General features: G+C 45.3%; 1 protein-coding gene across 2 annotated transcripts in view; it reads left to right on the top strand.

Moving 5' to 3' along the window:
- LOC135378435 (uncharacterized) overlaps positions 1-23310 on the top strand; it is a 662816-nt gene that overhangs the window by 8910 nt on the left and 630596 nt on the right. The gene's annotated exons all lie outside the window — the stretch shown is intronic.

Raw genomic sequence — 23310 nt, 5'->3', positions numbered from 1 at the left:
CGAAAGTGCAAGTTCATATGGATGGTGGGTACATCAACGGTAGCGCAGGGGTACTCACTTTTGAAGAATAATATGTTTTTCGCGTTTTATCCTTGCTAGCATCCGCTGTGTACTAGATCGAGACTAAGTAGGTAAAATGATCTCTCCGGAACACTGCTAAGCAACGCCAGCGTCGTTGGCTTTCCTCTGGTATTATTTGTTCTCGTAGTGAAGCCGGTGTGCACTGGGCATCGTTTGGTTGCATAGGCTTGCGGTATTCACCGAAAACCACCAATAATCGCCCGTCGGAAAATTCCAGCACCCCGCGAGATAGAAATCCTGCGCAAATTCTGGTTGGGACTACACTATCCTTTGTGCTAAGCCGAACTTTGCTACGAAGGAGTGTTCGACAATGGAATGTTCCGTATGCTAATGGAATCAGTGGTGACCCTGGTGACGGACATTCCAGTATGCTTGTTCGTGGGTTAGATCGAAAGTTGCAAGAATTTTCGCGAGAGATGCCGCTAGGAGATTAACTACATGTTCAACAAGTAGATATGCTCATCTTTCACGCTGTTTATGCTGTTAGCATATGATGCTATTGTAATGCTCTTTAGAGATCCATTGAGGTACCCTTATCAATCAATCAATAAAATCGAGCTGCAATTCTCTTTTACGCCTATTTTCCCCGTGCCCGATACCGACAACGTTTCCGTCGAAAACCGTCATTCCCAGCTTTCTGGAAAATGGGAATTTTCCCTATCGAATCCTGAAAATGTAAACGCTCAAAGGCGAGAAACCTTACTGATGAGTTCGGCTACGCCAGTGTAAAAACGCCGTCCCTGCCGTGTTCCTGTGTCTATGCAACCCAGAATTTCGTCCTTGTGGGGGTGTTGGGCCCCGCAAGGGGGTGTCTTTACATGCTTTTGACGAAATATAGCGCAATCTAACAAAATTTTTAGGGGGTCTCCTGCAGATTTTGGGGGGTTGTTAGGGGGTGTAGGGGGGGGGGGTCTGGATAAATCACTGCATGCAAGGCATGCCACCTACTCCTTGAAGGTGTGCGACGGCTGTTGATTTCCACTGGGGCTTTTTTCCCCTTTTTTTAGGGGGCGGTTCTGTTTATTGGAGTAGCCGAATATCCTGTCGTGTGATGAATTCAATCTCTCCCTTTCATTTTTTTTTCGCCAACATCAACATCCACTGGTGCTTCATCTATTTCTCTAGGTTAGGTCCCAACTGCTACACTAGGTAACGGGAAAGCGAAACACCTCTGCGATTTGCTTAAGTGAAACGCTTTCCACACCGGACAGGATCCTATGGATGATTCTTCTTTAGCGTATCTTCGCTTGTGAATACAAATAAACCAATGACATTATACAGGGTCTGTCGCGTAAGACTCAGCAGAATTTTTATAAATAAGATATGAGGAGCAGCATAGATGTAGTTTTTGCAGTTGAGTTCTACGGCCAGGCGGACATCCTCTCGGAGAAAGTGCGCAACTGCAAGGTGAATGATTACCTAAATTTCATTAATTAACTTTTTGATTAGGGGATTTCGTGTAAAAGCAAGATGGCAGATTGAGAGACTGTCCTAGTTGCGAGCCATTTCACGTTTAACAAATCCTGAAACCCGCACGTGCGTTAAAATATCCATCCCCGAATTTTGATATGCAAATGAGCCGAAACTGCGGCGACCGGGAACGCGTGGAGTACAACGCTCATTTCACGTCAGAGGGCGACGTGATTTGGAGCGGTGGAGATAATTGGAGTAGGTGCCCGCTCAGCTGTCCAGATAAGCCTCCGTCGGCGAGGGAGATGCGCTCGTCAGGGGCGCCTTTTTGGTTTCGGCTCATTTGCATATGAAAATTCGGGGATTGATATTTTAACGCGCGTGCGTGTTTCGGGATTTTTTAAATGTGGAATCGCGTTCAACGAGGATAGTATCCCAATCTGCTATCTCGTTTTTGCCCGAAATCCCCTAATTAAAAAGTTAATGAATGAATTTCAGGTAATTAGTCATCTGGTAGTTACATACTCTCTTCCAGAGGGTGTCCGCCTGGCTTTAGAACTCAAGTGCAAAAACAACATCTATGCTGCTCCCATAGCTTTTTTTATAAAAATTCTGGTCAGCCTTACGTGACGCACCCTGTATACTATAAGTACAAAACGTATTTATTTTGTTTTATAACTGTTCTTCACTTCAAAGGCGTACACAAAAACTCTGTGTGAAATGAAGTGATATAGAAAAATGATATTCTAAATCCCAGTGATGGCCAGTAGTTAACTACATGTAGTTAAATTACTAGTTAAACTACCTGATTGTAGTTAAAAGTAGTTATCAACTACTTGCAGAAATGTAGTGGCAACTACTAGTTAAACTACTATTTCGAGTAGTTAACTACAGTAGTTAGGTTACGGCAGGCACCAACTACTTCCGATTTTTGCCGCAAGCTTTACGGCACGATTTGCTTTACCTTGAGCTACTAATTGTTTGATGAAAACAGAGGTGCAGAGCAGTTGTGCCGTGCATGTGTATTAAATCTTAATTCACTTTTATCACTGCTTGTGATTCATATTTAGGTGTCCAAGAACACTATAGAATGGGATAGGTGTTGATGGACAACGTTAACTAATTAGATATGTAGTTAAAATACATTGCAGTTGTTAAAGAGGTAGTTTTAACTACCTCCTCTGAAAAGTAGTTGAACTACTAGTTAAGCTACTCCATCGCAAAGTAGTTAGTAGTAGTAAACTACTGTAGAAGTAGTTAGTGGCCATCACTGCTAATGCTAAGGTGCTGCTAAATCCTAAGGTGAACGTTCGCTCGGCTTCACTGCCGAAACTTTCCAACTCACAAGGCACCCGCACGGGACCCCCCTGGTTAAGACACCAGGCGTGGCTCTCTCCCTCGCGGCCCAGTTCAGAACGCCTCTGATAACAGGCAGCAACAAGATTTCAAGTGTCCAAAGGAAACAAAATGCGCTTATGTGCCCCATTCGCACGCATATTATCAATACTGGTATGGTGTGCACCTTACACGTACAAGGCTGTCCTAACAAGCACTAAGATGTAAAACAGGGCGCATCGCGATATGCGAATCTCAGCACGACAGCGGTAGCTGTGCATACACCTAAGCGAAGGCGTGTTCATTTGCTTACGTACGTCGTCGTTGTACGCAGAGCAGTTTATTTCATAAGCGAGTTTAGTGTTAATGTTTGTTTACGACATTAAATTGCAGTGCCATAAGGTCTGACGGCCAGTTATTTGACTCCACTCTTCGTCTGTTCGATCCATTTCGTCATCGAATTCCAGCAATTGAAACAGGAAAGTCCACGAACTGTCACTTTAAAAGCATGAACACCTTGGCTTCTACCTCAATTCCCAATAGGCTATGTGAAACTCACTTCAGTCATGACTGAGAAGCATATAGATCTGCATTTTGAACATTTCATCATGCTTTATTCACTTTACATAGTATTTTCGTTTGGATACGTGTAGAAATTTCTCATGTACAAGAAAAAAAAAGATATTAAAGTCTACTGGACTGTAAAAAAAATTTGACTTCACTTCAGGGGAGTAGGACAAGCAGGAGTTGCTTGTAGTTCATGCTGCATTATGCATTTTCATATCTGGCTTATTTGTGAGATTCAACTCGAGTTCAGCTGCTGTAGGTCCTGCTGATGGGGGCGGTGGCAGTGACGGTACCAGCTAAAAAGGCGAGACAGCACGAAGTGACAGGTACAGGTTACCAGTAAGAGCTCAGCACACTTCGTCCGTTACAATGAAGACTCTGAAGTATTACCTTCAAGTTTGTCTGTACAATCGACGTGACCTGCATTTGTCTTAGTCTTCACGTAGTGCAGTTTTCATGTGTACAAGGTAGCAGCCTTCAAAAATATTGTAACGATAAATGATGAAATTTTATTGCACAGCTGTTACACACATCCATACGCCACAGTGTTCTTGCTCTCTGCAAGCACAGCTGCATGACTGGAAATATAAATATAAAAGGCACTCATGAAGTACTGTGTCTGCTGTGTGGGAAGCGAAAAGGATAAGACAAGAAAACACTGCAGAACTAGGCATGCACCCGAGTTCGCAATCTCGACAAACACATAATTCCCCCCCCCCCCCTAAACCCCCCAAAATAGATGAAAACGGCGTGTTCTCTCTGTTTATCATTTTGCACGATGAAGCAATGAGTATTAACGCTCAACTACGTATTCACATTTCTGACTGCTTTGCGAGAGTTAAACACACGTTACTTGTGTTCGGGGTTTGGTAGTCATGTCATTACGTTTAAAAAGGTCTTGCCTGTTTCTAGTCCTGTAAATATTGTTGTGAACACAATATTTTGTGGTTCTGTCACATGTGAGGTACGTGCACATGCTGCCTAGCAAAAATAGATGTGCCAGCCAGTTAAGTATGATTACAAAGCACAGGAGCTGTTGATGCTGATGTAACTAAGAGTATGGACTTTCGGCCTTGAGGGTGTACTCGCGGAATAGCAACACGTAATAGCCGAGCAAATTTAAACAAGCTCTCAGACTGATTTAGTGCATACGCGTCATTTATATCGCCCTTACTTTTGTTCTTTTTTTTTCTTTGCTTTTGCTTTTTTTTTTTTTGCATGCAGCATACCGCATCATTTTTCACACCACTTCCAATCTCCCAAATATGCACTTCACTGTACTTTCATATAACATCTTCAGTAGCTGCTTGCCCTTCCAGTACTTTCTCCTTAGTACAGCAACACCTTACTATAGCTCCGCTGCCAAGCCCAAAAGACCATATGTCAGACAAGGCACGTTTCGCGACACTCGACTCGACTCGAAAATTCATGCATTAGTTATAATAAATGCGTCATAACACAGTCACACTGTTCTAACCTGTCTGTCTAAAATACGCAGTAGAATAAAAGGGCAAATTAACGAAACAACAGAGCGCAGCAGCTCGATGGCGTGTGATATCGTTTTCTCGATTACGTTGCCGTTTTTTCGTTAACTGCACAAGAGCAACGCTGTCTTTCTCAGTTTTATGTAAAGAACAAAAGTAAAACAAGCGTTACTTACATGTCCGTGAAGTTCGCACTCCCAATGCCAACTGAACAAACAGTTTTGTGTATAACAATGTAGAAAAACACAGCAAAACCTAGCAGACGAAGCGGAGACCTCCAACCGGAAGTTCGATTTCCCAGCATCCTTAGAGGAGACTCTCCACTTGAAAAGACCGACCTGTAGGAAACTGAGAATGAATGAATGAATGAGTGCGTGAGTGAGTGTGTGAGTGAGTGAGGCGATCAATAATTAGGCAATGGTACTCTGACTTAAAGGAAGAATGTGCAGCCGTCGACTGATCATAATTGTATTCCACTGTGAGTTACGTGTTGATATCGTATGCAGAACTTCCTCCAGAAGAGTGGGAAAGTAGGACTTTTTATATAAAGAAGAGAAACGAACTCTATTCTCACATCCGGTCTCGCTTTTAGGGACACGTGCTCGGGCTACCGCAAGTTTATCGCACGCTAGAACATTGGGTGGGAGAGATCAAGTTGACTAGGCACTGCTTCCAGTAGTCGCAAACCGTAATCAGCATGTTTGGTCGCGAACCGATGACTTGATTCATCGGCAGAAGGAAAACCGCGAGCTAGTGACAGTGACGTCACTGAAAGAAACCACTCGCACTAAAATTCAGTTATAACTAATTAACTACAAATTTAATTGATATATTTTCACACAGTATATCGCTCTGTAACTCGCAGGATCAGCGATTTTGAGCCATTGGTTTGGGCCCTTCAAATATACCTTCATTCAACATATTTTCTTATATTGTGGGCTTCTCTCTACTTCACCAATACCTTCTAAGCTGTAAAAAAAAAGGGAGAAGAATTAGGGTCTTGCGACACCTGAGCTTCGCGCACAGCGCGAACGAAATTCTGTCTCGGCGGGGATACCCTGTAGCTCTTACATTGTCGGTTGTCCCGGAGTATAAGTGTACTAACAAAACGGGGACTGCGAGCAAAAACAGGGAACATAATCCTTTACGTCGAAACGACCTTCACCTCGATAGCGAAGGAAAACCGGGTCAGCTCACCACTCTATTTGCCATCATTCAGTTTCATACTCAACACCACCCAAATCGAACCACGGATGAGGGCGACCCAGTTTTCTATTACAGTCATTCTACGGTGTACTTCAAAGACACCACGTGAAATTCGTATCGCTTGATGAGGAAAGCTACACAAAACACAACTTCTTCCAGCGCCCCACAGCGGGCAAGGTTGTTATTACGATGATAAACGACCTTGTAGGAAGACACAAGGCAAAACAAATTTGTCGAAAGTCAATAACGGGCCGAAAAAGAACGTATGTTCCGTGACGCAGCTTGGAAGATCCGCTAAAGGGCATGGAAGCGCATCGACTTTCCAATGTGTTGTAAAGCGGAAGGTGGTCATTAATCAAAACGTCGTGACAGTACACTTCCCCTCTTCGTACCCCTCGAAGCACGGGACCTAGAAATGAATGATCGAGTCATCTCTTGCGAAGTGTTTAACGCTTTGTACCTGTGCTTTGATATCTTTAACCGAAAATACGTGGTTCACATATGCGTTCCTGATGATTGTAGATTCTACGCCCGGCTTAATAATTGCTCTTTGTGATATTCTTGTATTGTACCACAAATAGCTCCTAAACGTACCCTTTCAGATAGAATAGAGCTACGTGAAATACGGCTTTGCATTAGATTATTCTCGCTAACAAGCCAATATGGCTGTCATAAGTTTAGTCTTTTATTTCTCATCAAATTAACTGGAATCATTAACCGGTGTCCGGTTCAATTCAAAGCATTTTCAGTTCAAAGCATATTCGACGCCGGTCGGTCACACAGCTGGGAGGCCATATTCGGTGATTGGCGAGATCAGGGTTGCGGAGTTGGAACTCCGACGTTGGAATGATTCCGGAATCATTATTCCTCTTTTAGAGCTCGGAATTGAATGGGAATGGAATGGCAACGACGATATTGTTACTGGAGTAGGGATGGAATCATTCCGCTTTTTCACCGGAATGGAATGTGAATGGAATGGCCTGGGTGACCCTCTGAAAGCCTTGAGTTCAATGCTGCGTCATTTTGTCCCTTGAACCCACGATCACGCGCCGCTGCCGGCTGCCGGCTGCGAGTGGGTTTGTCAAGCCACTCCAGGAGTGCGATTTGACCCCAGCTCTCGACTCCGAGGAATTGAAAGGAATATAATTAGCACATATCTCCATTCCTCGGAATGGAGTTGGCCGCCCAATTCCGCAACGCTGGGCGAGATAACTCGATGCGTCGAGAAAAGTAAGCGGAAGGCGCTTATTGCCCTGCGGGGATCCACCGGCCGTTGTCCCCGCTGTCCAACAGTCGCGTACTGATTGCTTTTCTTGATGCATCAAGTTATCTCGACAACCACTGAACATAGCCTCCCTGCTTTGAAGCGAAAGCTATGGCCATAGATAGGACGGTTGGTGGAAACGACGTGGGTAATCGCACGATGGTAGGATACGATTAAACACCGGACTTACTTCTGCTACAACAGTCTTCAGCAAGACTCGGTTATCGCAGCGTTATAGACAATGCTTCAAAACCATACCAGACACAGGGAGGCTCGTTCGGACCGCAGCATTGGCTGTGCTACCTGCGGTTTTTCCTCCGTTTCCACGCCACGGACGGTGAGACGCACTATGCCACCATTATCGTGATGTATGTGTTCTTGTTCTTCTTGACACATATGTAAGAACACTACCCTACGAAGTGGGCCAAGCGCCCTCTACACACTGAGCAAGATGCCGCCGTTTTCGGCTGGCACTAGAGTCGATGTACAGTAGTACACCTACTTTACCTCACCTGCTAGACGAAGTCAGAGATGTAGAGCATGGTTAACAGCAGAGCTGTGTAAGTTGCTTAAAAATGAAACAACTTCCAATCACATGACACTAAGTTACTGAAGCTAAAATGTAATTCAGTTACAGTTACCTCTACGTTACAGTTACTTAAGTTCCTCTAGAGTTGCTTCGGGCTGTGTGCGTTTAAAGTGACTATACACATTACAAACTCTCTCATACAATAATGAGAAGTGCAGTTTTTCATACCAGAAGTTCATAATCGACATAACAGGTTATGTGACTTAAAGGAGCATTAAAGTGGTATCCAACATGGCCAAAAACTGCTAGCATCTTGTAAAGCAGTGCACGAAAAGCATTCCCATAAAATATTTCTGTCGAAAGTTTTTTCACAGCGACGCAATTTCATTTACAAAATCGCTGCCGCGGCGAGAGGTTCGAGCGCTCGAACTGTAGATCACGCCCCTCTAGTGTGACGTCTGTGACAGAGATCCCTCTCATTCGTTGGTAGAAGAAATCGTCTGCTACGAGCGGCTACGAGCATGGCGAGCTGTTCCTCGTTGACTGCTATTCATTATATCATGTTTTCTGAAAAATAAAGCATATATACAGGCCGACAATATAGTATTACGATCACTAGAGTAATTTTCGTGAAATCTGTGCAATTCTTCGTTGATCGTCTCCAACTGGGGAGCGACGTACTCGTCCGTCATGTGATGCGGCGTGCAAAGCGAGAATACTTCGGAAGCGATTGCTGTGGTGCGTCTCTCCGTCGTGTTCGCTAATACCCGGTCACGGCAAAGTCTGTTTGATCTGACGTGTCCCCATATCAGCTAAGTGTGTGGCCGTACACAGCTCACCAGTGATCCAGCGCGGAGTTCGGGGTTGCGTGAATGAGAAAGGGAACGCCTAACTGTCACTTGCACAAGGTTCCGCCGCATGAGTTAGGAAGAAGCAAGACGCTCGCTTTAATTCAACGTCAGGTTACCAAGCCTGATACAAAGCTTCGAATATGCAGTCTGCACTTCAGTGAGAGCAATTATCACTCACCGCCGAGCGTTTTTGTCGTATGTCAACGATGGAACAGCAGCAGATATTATCCCGCTCGGTTGTTATGACGATGCATCTGCCGTACGTACACCTTGCAAAGATCCGACTCATATGTTGATGTCCACACAAGTTGTTACGTCCCGCTGGCGTCACCGAAGACCTTTCTTCTCCAACTCCAGTTCCATAGAGAGGCACACTGTCGGGAAGAACTGGGGGTGTCGCTGTACAACGCACGATTAGTTAGATTCGTGCTGCACAACTCCTTCGTCCAATAGTGTCAGAGGTCCCAAAAAGTCGAGGTCGCTGGCTGCCTTCGAATCTTCCATTTTGGACATCACGTAACCGAAGAACGTCTTGCGTCTCGGAAGTGGTAGCAGACGCTCCGGCAAGAGCGGTGTTGCTGACCGATTGGTGGCCGACGTTACCTCCATCATGTGATCCCAGATCCAATGAGAAGCGTCCCTGCTACACGCGTCACTCGTCACGTGTCTTTTGTGAAGGGGTGATGAGGGTGCTTCTCGCACGGGAGATTCGGGGGCTGTTGTAGGCGTCGCAAGTTCGCTAGCGTTGTGGTAATTGTGGGAGAACGGTTTTCGGGTGCCTAACATTCCATACCGACCAAAAACAGAAACAAAGTTGTGTGCCTCTAGACCGCCCGTTTAAAGGGACGGTCGCATCCGTTCCAGTCGATTTCGAAACTATAGTGCTATTTTATATAGTCTACAGGTCCCGGACCACTGACAACGGTAGCGAAAATCCCGCGCGAAATAGTGGCGTAGTTCGACTGTTATTCGACCGAATACCGACAAGAGCAGACGCTGGCTGTTGAGAGTATATCGGAATTCCCTCTCTGGCAAAATTCCGAGGAGCTGTATAACCCTTGGTACATGCAGCTGAAATGCAGCAACAGCTGTGTCCCCACGCATTGTGGGCAGACTCTAACACGATTATTTATCTGTGTTTGAGAGTTCTTAACATATGATATGTTAAAGGGGCGCTAAAGTGCAAAAAATTATCTTGGCGATATGAAAGATTCCGTCATCATGAGAATGACACGAAAGGAATGAGATTCACCAGTTGCGCTGTTTGTAATTAAAACGTGAATAAAGGTGCCAATTTGGAGACTCCTTTTTTCTTCCTCCGAATTGGCGCAAAACGTCAAGAGTACGTCACCCCCAGCGCATCCAATTGTGAAACGAAATATATTGCGGGAACTGCCCCTATCCAATCATCGCGATACGAGAGGAGCTCCGACTTGGCTATGACGCGTAGGGACACACCTCGCCCGGACGCATATCATACGCATGTTTTGTACTAGTGGAAGCTTTCGCTAATACCGCCACACAAAGTTACAGGTACAGAAGGAGCGCATCAACGTGATCAAACACAAATTATAGCCAACACTCAAAGAACGAAACTTTACGAAACAGAGGCTACGCAGTCACCACGAGAAGCCCTACCAACTGCGAGCGGAGCAGTATGGATCAAATTGCAGACGTGTGCGCAACAGAAGCTAGAGTAGTGATAGGACGGTTATAATAACGCCGTTATGTGATTCCAAGTCCATCTCTTGTATTGTACGTTCCACAGTGCTATTCGAGAAAAAAAAACGGTTTCTAGTGAGACAATCATTGAAAAAAAAAACGAAAAAGAAAAAACATACGTTATCTTCATTGGCAGATTGGACATTTCGTCATTACGACGTATACATTCGTCATTTTGACGCGAAACTCCTCATTACACACACCTCACAATCAGCACGCGTCGCTAAATAGCGCGCACTTGTTTTTCTTCCTGCGTTGCATTGCGAGTGTAGTATTCGAAATAGTGAGCATTGAGCACAAAATATACTTACCTGCTTCCAATAGCCTATGAGACCTGCAAACACCAACCTCTTTAGAGCCCCTTTAGTATTTAGAAATTATTTCTTACAAATGCATTGCAACCTGAACCCTGTTCAGATGTTTGGGAATCTTTACAATCTTTTCTGAACAAGTCCGTATTGCAAGTATACACAAGACAAGAAACTTCACCAAGAACCTTCCTCGGCGGAGCCATCGTGCCATAAGGACTTCCCTCTTGTGCTTCCACTCCAGCCACCTGTATCACCACACCTCACGTGATACCCAACGTTGTTTCAAGCCACCTTCGCAGCGAGCTTCTTCCGTGATTCACCCCGCCAGGATATCTGGGACACACGGCGCTATCCGATGCTTGCCTCCGCATATACAACTGTCGCTTAAAACTCTCAAACTCTCGAAGAAAATCTCACTCTCTAAGATCCAATGAGAGCGCGACCTTGAGATAAGGAATGCCGCTGCCGTGCTGGCGTCTCATAGAGTTAAGGGTAGTTCACATATACGGCAATGGCAGGGACTGCGAATGACAACGGCAAGGCAACGTGCTGCGGTCGCTTGTCGCCGTTGTTCACACTGTCTCTTTTCTCACCCGAACAACGGGGGGGGGGGGGGGGGGGGGGGGGGGGGGGAAGATATGTTTATTAAGAAAAAAAATAAACGGAACAACACGGGTTCTTTCATTATCGTATCTTATTCCCTTCCTTCTCTCCCATGGCTAAACACGACACGCACAGCGCCCATTGGTCGATGGAGAGTGGGCGAGGTCACGGCACTGCAGAAGCTGAACATGTCTAAACTTTCTTTTGCCATGCTTCGGAGGCCATCACCCGTCACAACGGCAAGGAAACGGCGCGATTTGCCGTGCCGTCCATGGTCGCCATCCGCCGTTGCCGCATACTTGCCTTTGCGGGGCGTCTTCCTCGTCTGAGCGCCGGAATTTCACTCCTCCGCTTAGGGAGTGACGTTACGCCGCCGGAGGTTATGCGGCCGCGGAAGGAGCGCTGATCTTTAAAATTCGTTTATTTAATACCTATTTTTCGGAAGAAAAAATTGGCAGGGTAGATGTCAGCCGATCCCGAATACAGTGCTATCGGTTTCATAGAAGGGTTTCTGGATGCGACCGTCCCTTTAAATGTTTATGTGAACAATGCAACCTTCACGTGGAAAACATCAATATCATTTAAAATTAACAATTTTATGCAACTGCACATGTTACTGAACCTTACGGAATTACATACATATCATTAAGAATTAAATTTATGAAAATAGGAGTTAAAAGTTTACATAGTTGACCAGGTGAGATGAGTGTCCACATGCGCAGTTGACACCTTGTTTCAAATTACTTCCAAAATATATATAAAAAAAACAGCTACAAGAAAATTGAAAAACTTTTACGCAGAAGAAAAGCCACAGGCTTTCAAAAGAGAAATACTGGTGAGAGAAATTTCAAAGTAACTAAACACAGTGGAATGGAAGTCCCTTGAGTACAAGCTACCGGCAAAATGTAATTAAGGCACAACTGCAGTTACTTATTTCTGAAAGCACTTAGATACAGTAACTAATTATTCCAAAAGTAATTAATTACTAGAACCTAATAGTTGTCATTAGTTAGTTCACTGCTCTGTTTAACCGTATTGATGAACATTAGATACGTTACCGAAACCGATGACGAATCGAAACGTGTCTCATAGCTTTAGAAAATATACTGTTAACACGCGCATTCAGTGCTATACTACAATGAAATGTCGCACAAACATCAGTCATATGACTTATTTAAGTTCCAGTTCGCAAAATGTAGCATCAAAGGAAGACGAAATGGGTACACTTTGCCTCAGAAACTCTGACATCGACCCCACGTAGTTCGAGTAGAGAACCGCGAATGAGTGAGCTTGGGAGGGGGGGGCAGTTTCCTTCTAAAAAAAAAATCTTGAGCTAAGGGTCGTCTAATCCGCAAATGATTATCTGAGAAACCTCAATCAGTGTAAGATATTCTAACAGAGGGGAATTAGGAGAGTTCTGACCTGAATACTTCATGGCATATACGCCGTCAAGCAACCACTATCGACAAGTAGATAGTCCCAGTACCTGATCAGTAATGCAGTGGCAGTGACACTACCTAATTTCGTTTTGCCTTATTCAGTTTTTGCATTTAAAGCATATTGCGTCAACGGTGCGAAGCTCATGGTCGAAGTGGGGAGAAGTCATTGAAGGAGTGGTACATTGCGAACGATTGTATGATACTGCTTCGTCGCGGTTGGTTGCCATACTGCAGTGTGTTCCTCTGGAGGTAACGTGCGGCGTGTGCCAACTTCGTTGCGAGCTTCATCAAACGTTTCCCATAGAGTGCACGAGGGAAACCCCGGGAGAGCACCCACGCGACACGAGCGCTACCGGGATACGATACTAGGTGACCTCTTATAGGCCCAGTATTGAAGGCAGTTATGATTACTACAAAGCCAGGTGACCAGGTGACCGTCTGACTGACGTGTCTAGCTCTGGCTCTTTCTGACGCATTTTATTACCGTAATATTTAAGACGTGAAACATAACAAACGCGCCTGACCACACGATGTTATCTTATTTTTAGTTGACGCTGCCACTAAGGCCCCAAAAAACATGTAATGAGGTTTCTTGTGTGCGAACGTTTGTCACCGATTGTTGTCTAGCAAAAAAAGAAAAGAATAAAGAAAGAAGAAGGAGGAACTTCACCAGAGCTCACTTCAAGGCGGAAGTTCACCATGTTTCTACTAACGTAGAGAGCAGGACGCAAAACTCCCATCATCGACTACACTTCGGGACAGGCCGACTCCTATGAGGTCAATTCCGCCCACAAATCTAAGGGCGTCTGTGATTGGCTTAGGCGGGCGCGTGACGCCTCGGAGCCGACGCACTTACAACGCATTTGTCTGCTTTTAAAGGAAACACGTAAAATATTCGCGTTAACAAAAAATGTGAATCGACTACCCCGTACCCTTGGCGTCTACCGCCTTCTCGTGTGCCCTTAGTGTCCACTAGTGTCCACTTAGTGTCGGACTACATTCTACACTGGCGGAGATACACCTCTGTGCCTGCAGCTCTTGAGCTGTCTCGGAGTAGAGTAGTTGGCTCGGTTTCCGCATCGCTGTGGGATTTGGCGCTAGTTGGCACAATCATCCTGGGGAATTTCGAAACCGTGGCAAATGTTAACGACGATGAAGAAGGTTTAGCCTGCATACCAAGCAGCAGGCCACACACTCTTAAGGCGAGTTCCCACATACAGCGCTTCGCTTTATAGCGCTTGAAAATAGCCCTAAAAATCTTGCGCTGCTTTCCCGCCTGCCGTTCTCACATATAACCGAGCACATCGCGCTATCCTGCAGGAATCACGGGATATCTCATTGCGACGTGGTGCACCGGTGCTACCGTGATTCCTTACTGTCGGCGTCGGGTATCCGTAGCATGAAGGGGGATGACACTTTCGATGCTGTGATCGCGATACCAGACTGTAGTAGCCAAACACCCATGCATTGGCAAATCAAACTCGTGGCCATTTTCACGTCGTCGTCGTCGTCGCATTCCCGCCTTGCTGCTTCGAGTGATCGGAAGCAAAACAGATCCCAGCTTCCGCGACGTCACGGCTGAAAGACGCTCACGATTGGTTAACGCAGACTCACCGCTCAATATAGCGCTAGAAAAGTTGACTGGGGCTCTACTTCGACAAGAGCGGTTTCATAGCGGTTCGTAGCAATGCGAGGAGGAAAATATAGCGCAATTTTCTAGTGCTATGTAGCACAGCGCTATATGTGGGAACTGGCCTTTAGAAATGAACTTCACCCCATAGCACGCTCCTAGCCAACCATCATCTCGAATGATATCGTTATCTGACCTGATTTGTTGAAAACTGGAGGCGTACGCCTTTTTTTGTGACAATTATGAACAGGATAAGTGTTACAAAAAAGACGTACACCCCCCGTTTTCAACAAATCAGGTCCGATAACGATATCATTCGAGATTATGGTTGGCTAGGAGCGTGCTATGCGGTGAAGTTCATTTTTAAGAGTGCAGCCTCCTATATAGAGGAAGGGGGGGGGGGGGGTAAGTTGAAACATTTCTTAAGAAAACCTTCCTAATTCGAAACGTACTTGGCGTGTAGGCATTTCAGAGCACTAATATCACTGTTGATCCCTCTTGATACTGTGTAGTAAAAATGACGCGAATATTTCATTACAATATGGCATTACAATATGCGACAGGAGGCAGAGTGTTTGAATATGCCCCAACTTTGTGGCAAGTAGCAACAGGCTACGGCAGGAAGGCAGGAATCAGGGATTTGCCGTGCAGTCATGGCAAACGTATAATAGGTCTTTGTTACTACAATCACAATGTCCTTTGCCGCAATGTCAATGTCCGCAGCCTTTGCAAACATTGCACTGAACCCACTCCTGGATCGGTTCGTTTTTCTTATGTAACACCAGACAGTATATTCCATCAAGTCATCCACAACAGTATTTGGGCGCCGTTTATTCCTGGGCATCCTAGGCTTTGCTCTGCTCAATGTTTGGTGTGTCTTGCTTTTCCCTACGATGTTCGTAACACCTTTGCGTTTCCAAGTTGAACCACTTGTTGCAATTTGCCCCATAGCGGCATGGCACCGGTAAAGGCCGTTTTGCCGCCGCGTGAAACGCCATAAGTTAGTAGAGTTTGGGAAGTTAAGATTTCGAAAGAAGGACATACAAGTACGTCCCAGCTTTCGTGCTTCTTATGTAAGCATTCTCGAGCACGCAGAAAATAAGTGTAGTCAGAGAAAATTCGCTTTTGAGGCCAGGAACCATTTTTTGTTGTCCTGGGGGAGATCAGCTCTACGCAGCACCGTAACGCTGCTCTGGATGGAGCAGGAGTGTGGAACGATGCTACCATCGAAAGGTGGAGCTGCTAGCGCCAGAAGGGGACCAGAAAAGTTGACTGCTTCAGTGTAGCCTGTGTTTCAATGTGCCCCCCTTTCCCCTACTGATGTAGGAGTATATAGGAGGCTATGAGCAGACCTGTAGCAACGATGATGGTAATGTACGAATCATTTCCTTCCCCCAATAACGTGTGCTTTTGTCATTGCACTATAAACCATTCGCACTTCTGCATAAAACCCTTGAACGATTCACATAGCTCCCCGAAAGTCAATAAACCCTGGCGCTATGGCGCAAACTCTTGACATTCTGCAAACAGTCACTGTCAAACATACGTTCCAGATGCGACATCTAAGGCCCACCGCTGCGAGCATTGCGTGCCTTCGGAATGACAGCGGATTAAGACTTTTTCTTCTTCCTCTCCATGGCGAGGTATTGACTTTTAGGGTTTCTCATCCACCACATCACAAGTAGTGTAAGAGGATTCCTATTGGCTACACGATTACCCCCCACTCTGTTGCCGAACGAGCCCAAGTGCACCGATTACAGCTTCGTGTCAAGATTGCTTGGGACAGATTTTGGTCGGGGGTCAAAGGTCGGCGTGTCGGCTAGAATATTTGATTTGTCGCGTTGTGGTTTCAGAATTGTTTCTCAGTGTCACCAGGGATGTCGTGAACAGAGTTGTGGGTAACTCGTTACTGTAACTCGGCTACTTCTTTTCGGTAACTTTTAACTTAACTCGTTGCTTTTGAGCTCCAGTAACTTCTTGAGGAACTCGTTCTTTTTTAGGTAACTTCGTCAAAGTAACTTCCAAGTTCCTTTTGTTTGATTCCTGTCTACCAACATCGCGAGGTGCGTCCTCCCTCCCGAATGGGAAAACAGTCACGTGCACGTATGCGACCGGCGTTCACGTGGCTGACCCCCTTTTGTTATTGCGCGATGACCGCTACAAATTCCCTTTGGCCGTACATTAGGAGACTCAGGTGACGTTCATCACACCGTCGAGTATTAATAAATAATACGAAGTATTTTAAGTATGTATTTATAATGTGCCCATGAACGACATGCATGACAAAGTACAAAAAAGACAGAACAAGAATCCAAAAGCAAATGAAGATATTAAAAATCAAAACAGTTATAACGACAGAGGGCACTGCGTAGCAGGATTAAAACTGTGCTCCGTTCAAGAACCTTATTACGAGATCAAAATCATCAAGTGCCTCCCTAAAGAGCACATAAGGGTAGGCTTCTTTCGTCATCTCAATTATTGATATAGTTTTCATATATCAAAACTATTATAAAATGTCTTGCACCGCCCATTGTGAGATCACATCTGAATTAGTTATAGCAAGGTCAAGAGCTAAAAACTGCATATTATGTAGCAAATAGAGTTGGGAATCCCGAGGCCTTTTCACGATCCCGGGATTTCGATATTTAAAAATTCTAATCCCGGGATCCCGGGACGGGTCCAGAACTTTCAGCAGCGGGTTTCATAGTCGTATTTCCAGGGGTCATTACATATGGCAGACACTGTCTAAAGCTGCAACACAGGAGGGGTTTATTAATTTTATTGCCTGCTTTGGTTTTCAATGTTTTCTAAGGTTCAACAAACAAAGCTTTTCCGCGCAAGCAAAGCGACCAGTTGTGAGCCCTAGCTCTGTCGCAATCACCACTGCCTCGTTGCTCAAAAAATGCCCTCAGGAATCACAGAGCGTCGAAAGAACTGTCGTCAAGGCGTGATCGAACTTTTGTGCAAAGGTTTCCTGCGATTTTCCTGCGTTTCCAGAGATTTGCTTCTTTAAGTCTCTAACACTCTATCGCATCTCTTACATTTCGACGATTGTCCATCTACTGCACGTACGTATAGTAGTACTACACACTGCTACTATCATTACATTTTGGCTCAACTTCGAAGTAGAGAACGGCAGAGATTGTCACGCTTCGACCAGTTACTGGCGATGTAAGCACAACACGCGGACGCTGGGCTTGCCTCGGCGAGACAGTCGCACGCCGGTACGGCTGCTTCCTCCAGCTCAAGAAAGAGAGAAAACCGTGCGCTGGCCGGTCCCTCCCCGGCAACGACCGTAAGATCTTGTGTTGCGCTGGCAACTTTTTGCGGACGTTCAGTCAGAAAATCCCGGAATTTCGGGATCGAAAAATCGTCCGGGATCCCGGGACATCGGGATCCCGGGTTCCCAACTCTAGTAGGAAGTAACTTGAAGGTAACTCATTACTTTTCCAAAGGAGCTTAGCAACTTTAAGTTCATTTGCATTACCAGTAACTTCGTGAGTAACTTAGTTACGTATTTTGCATGGTAACTCAACTGGTAACGAGTTCCTTTTATCGAGTAACTTCCCCATCTCTGGTCGCGAACATTGTAAATAGTTAGATTAGATTAGATAGCAAGGAGAAAAAACATGGAAAACTTCCAGTTATGAACTTCTGTACGTTCACGTATTAGTAACAATCTAATTCAAATAATCATGTCTTATATCGTGCCATTGTAAACGTAACTGAAGCTGAATTTCAAATAATATTGATTAAGAGAACAACAGTGATTCATATCAATTACACTTTAAAGTTACATTTAGTACCGTTTCGAATTACACATAATTGACCTCACTTTCAATGCAATGAACGTAACGTAAACAAACCATAATGAGACGAACTTATGCAATTAAAAGATAGCAATTATTCTAAGATACTAGTCCCATGGAAATGTCTTGGCAAAGATAGAGTCGCCCGTCCTGGATTGACTGCATGGTTAGCACAAATTCCATTCAACCAGCAGAGTGGCAGCTTGTGGCCTAGTGTTTCTGCGGAATGGGAACTGTAATGAACAATGGAAACTCAGTTGTCTCACGACGTTAACCCCCAATTATAAATATATATATATATATATAACAATGGAAAGAACGCAACCGATAGCATCCGCGGCAATTACGTTTTCCCCACAAGGTGAGAGCTTCACCTGGAGCACTGAGCATTGTGGACAAAGCGAGTGCAAATATTACGGAAACGATAGGCTGACACTGACTGTACTCATAACTTAAATGAGTAACTGGACAGCAGGAACGCGTGTCCAACGTGTCTGTGCTTGTTGTCGATTCGAAGATGAACTCACCAAATACGACAATCGGCGGATTTGTCCTACCCGATATTACTGGCACGCATTACTAAGGGAAACCATGCGTAAAATTGGGACCAAAAGTAAGGTAAATTAGATCACCTTGGGCAGTCGTTCTTGGGAAACATTCGCCAAGGCACAGCCGGAGAACAAGGTCCTCCCGAGAGTGCAGCATCATTTTGGAAAGCATCATCACAACGTGCCGAATTCTTTACCGTTTCCACAGTCGCCAGTCACACGAAATCAACGGGAACTTAACGGTACCGTAAAACAGGAGACGTGCAAACTAAGAAAATTTGTTTATTCGATAGCCCGAGTTCTCAGTGCGATTTTCTTCCCAATCACAGTCGTAGTTCTTTTAGAGGATTTAAAATTAATAATACGGGCAACATTGTGTCGAAGTTCCCACTAATTGCGCGTTGCTCGTCACGTACGTAGTCAAAACTGCATTGCAAGCACGTAACACTGCGCCTGAAACGAAAAAAAAAAAAAGAAAAAAGTCTCCTACATGTTGGCTATGTAGCTGTCTGGAGCAGAAAATCATTCTCGGTAACGCACGAACTGGGCATTATTTCCCACCAGACGTGGCACCGGACCCTTATGCCGCAATTATGCTAGCAAATTAAAAATATTAAGAGTGATTTGTCACATGTAAGGCTTGTTGCGCTGGGTTTAAAGGCAATAAACCATTAAATTACGATGCCAACATGGGGTTTCGGTCTGCTCTTTTTCAGTACCTTGCACACGGAACGCGTTTGAGAGGGAACCCAGATGTCCAAAGAGTAAATGTCACTCCAGAAGTCGTTCGTATAGATCAGGTGGCACAAAAACCTAATACGCGCATGCGTTGTTCGGTAATAACAACCGTTGTTTGTACAGCACATGCTATGCACTGCAGCGGGATTGTGGAATTAGCTGGGCCATTCCATCCCAATTCCGTTGCGAGAGATGTAGATATGTGCTTATTCCATTTCTTTGAATTACTATTTGGTGTGGAGAGCTCTGGTCAATTCCCATTCCTGGAATGGCTTCACAGCGACCATTCCATTCCTTCAATTCCGGAGAGAATGACCGAGGCAATATAAATGAAACAAGTAAGGAGCCTGATACTTGCCAATCGAGCGGTGCAGGGGCGGGTGACGTCATCCGCAGCAAATATGCACAAAGGCAACGTGTAGAGGGGTTCCTAACATCAGAATGACACTAATGCACCTGAAATTGTGCTAAGTAAGTACTGAGTGCTTCCAGAAGGCACAACAGCAACAACATTCTTTGATGATGATGATTGCGGAGTTCCAGAAGGCAATTCACCGTGCGCCTGCGCATTACTCGCCAGAAGGTGTTGCGAATATTCGTCGCTTCGGTAGAGACGACAGCCGAGCTCGGCAGCGGGCTCATGATGCTGGAGAGGTGCAGTGTCTGGTCGTGGGTTCAAGGGGCAACAGGACACAGCGTTGAAGCCAAGGCTTTCACAGGGTCGCGCACGCCATTCCGTCCGGTGAAAAGGAGGAATTATTATTCCATTGCCACTCCAGTAATAACTTCGTTCTTGCGATTCCATTCCGGGCTCCATAAAAGAGGAATGATTCCGGAATCATTCCAACTCCAGAGTGGCAACTCCGCAACCCTGCACTGTAGTCAACTGTAACTTATCCGCTATGGTAGGAAAACAAAGCCACAGAGTGTGTGTGTGTGTATGAATACAGTTTGCATAGGAAACAGCTCCATTGCCGCCTCTTGCATGCGAGCGACAATGGCATTTGCGTGTTACTTCTGTTGTCTGGCAAGGATTTGCCAAGACGCAAAAGGTATATAGGTATATCACACAAAACATTCCTAATCTTCAGTACGTAACGTGGAACCTGTTACGCACTACATAGACGGACATATGTATTCGTGTGAACTTCGCGTATTTGTGGCACATGCTATAATAAAAAAATAAATAAACTCGCGAGGAAAAACGGCCCTGCGCAGTATGTGGCGCGACAAGTAATAGCTGTGCAGGAAATGTACGAGACACCGAAAGTTTCCAGAGCTTCGAAATCTACCAACCACCCTTGCCCAGCACAACCGGATCAAAGCGAGTGCCAATCACCACTCAGGACGTGTCCACCAGAATGCCTTCCTTCTACTCTGGGAACGCGGACGACGTTCGGCCGAACCAACAAAGAACCAGTCGGACGAAACGCAACAGACGACAGCAATTTATTGTCACACCGTCTGATAGAAGTATATATGGTTTCCGATACTTAAGATTGAGCAATGCTCATAAAATAAAATTCGGGATCACCCAATTGCGCGTCCTTGACGCATTTATCTCTTCCTCTTCCCTCTAGCGGCGAGCCTGCGAACAACGCGGGCGGCATGCGGCAGCTCGTAAAACTTATCGCGCGTGTGGTATTTTGGAATCGTGCGGATTGATCTCTCTAGCTTTTCAAGGTTTCTACTTGGTGTACTTGACCTTGGAAGCGACGTCGTATGCCCGATTTACTTCTGCGAACCATACAGTTTGTTTTTCATCGAGAAATGACCCGGATGAGATTTAATAGGCCTCGTGATCACCTGAAGACACAGGAAGCCAGGTCCTCTGGGCACTAAAGGGGTGTTACGTTTGCGTGATTGCGTGTGCGTGTTCAAGAGGAGTGGTTAACGTCGTTGGGGGGGTGGGGGGGGCATCTTTTTTATGTGAAATACTGTGCGTCATATGCGGTTTAGCCATATGATGTGGCATTCGGTTGGTTTTATGTAGTGCATGTGCACTACCTTATTTCACTTGCGTCGGTATAGTACCAACGAAAATCACGGAGGCGTAACACGGTGAAAGGAGATGGGATTGATTATTAATTACCCAGTAATCCCCTGCAGTGCGTCCCGCAACCACTTGAGTGATCACGCGAACCACTCATTCAACGGCAGCTGGATTGCAAAATATTAATCAGTGAGCCGGTAGAGTGCTGTGGTTCAGCAGTAAAAAGATAAATGCACGTACACAATTTATTTATTTATTTATTTATTTGTTGCAAAATACCCTGCAGCGCCGGGCGGCAATTGATGCTAAAGCAGACCCGAAAGTAGACAATAAATTTACCAGCAAAAGTATAGACTTAATTACAGAGGATAGGTACGAGGTAGTCGTTTGTTGAACTTCCTAACAAAGCATTCGAAGTTCGCACAACCACTCGTAAAATTGTCGTAAACGGACTATCAAGCTCAAGCTCGGATGAATTAAGCTATAATCCACCAGCCTCGGTAATTCTCCGTTCTCAGCACAGTTTAGTGTATGGCAGTCCATCGCTTGATTGCTTCACAAGCTGAGTGTAACATCTGGCTTGCAGACAAAAGGCACCGAAACGCTGGCGACCATTACTTGGATTCAGCAAGGCCTCTTGTGCCTACGAAGATAAGGCAGATTTTTGGTTGACTACCTAGATCAATCCGCTGCTGAATTACATTACGTTATGTCTGCACCTTACAAGAAAGTCATCAAACGGCAAGAAAAACGCAGCGGTACGCAGACGTTCAAGAAAAGGGAACTTCATCACAACGTTTTGTTGATGAGAACAAAATATGTACGGCATGGCTGTCACACTGCAAATATAACATGAATCGTGTCAGGGAAAGGACAAAACTCTACGGTGTTGTTATAGCGAATTGGTGTTGTCCAAATGTAGCAACACGGCCTATAACGCTGGGAAATTGCACCAGGTCACGTGACAGTTGTCACCAGAACATGGTTGCCCTCAACCTAGGGGTTTTAGTCCCTTGGATGACGCTAGGAGTATCACGGTCGCTTGTGTTCCGGTTCCGTCATCTGAACGTTAGCTTAGACGAGCGGGCCATTGCGGTGTGAATGTGACGACACCGGACATAGTTGGGACAGTTGGGACCGGCTCTTGGTGGGACAGTTTTCTATTCTCATCCTACGACATGAGGATGTTATGGAAAGTCAAATTTCGTCACGTTTATACGGAACCGTTTTTAATATGTGCATATATTAAAGTCATCGTACGTTTTGGGGTTTTTGATCGACACCTGTCGTAGGTCAATGTACAGTGCGTCGAAATTCCTTCGGCACAGGCGGGCAAACTGGGCTCTACGGATTACAACACTATGAATTTTCGGTTGTACACAAAGAGAGAGAGAGTGAGCAGAAAAAAGAACAACACAATAATGCTACACGTTGTTACGAATGACTCCAAATAAAGAGCTTAAACTGACGGCATTCTGTTAATTAGGCATTGACCAATCCTCCTGCATAGAGACATATTTTATGTCAACGAATCCGTACAATTGAATATCCAAGTTCTTTAGATATTTCTCAGACAGAGCCGTCGCGAGGCCAAATCTGGAGCCCCCAATCTCCCGTTGCCGTCACAAACCCTGTAAACAAAGAAAACTAAACGCTTATTTGCACTGCCGAGATCGTAAATTCAAATTATCTTCATTCCTGCTTTATACTGTCCAACCAACCTGCCAGGGCCTGCCGTTCGGCGCCCTCTCTGGCGATGCGCCCGGGACGGTTGCCCCTCTCGCACCCCC

Source organism: Ornithodoros turicata, chromosome 1 (assembly GCF_037126465.1).
Source record: "Ornithodoros turicata isolate Travis chromosome 1, ASM3712646v1, whole genome shotgun sequence".
Classification (NCBI taxonomy): Eukaryota; Metazoa; Arthropoda; class Arachnida; order Ixodida; family Argasidae; genus Ornithodoros; species Ornithodoros turicata.
The sequence above is the reverse complement of the archived record's forward strand: the minus strand, read 5'-3'. Positions and strand labels throughout refer to the sequence as shown.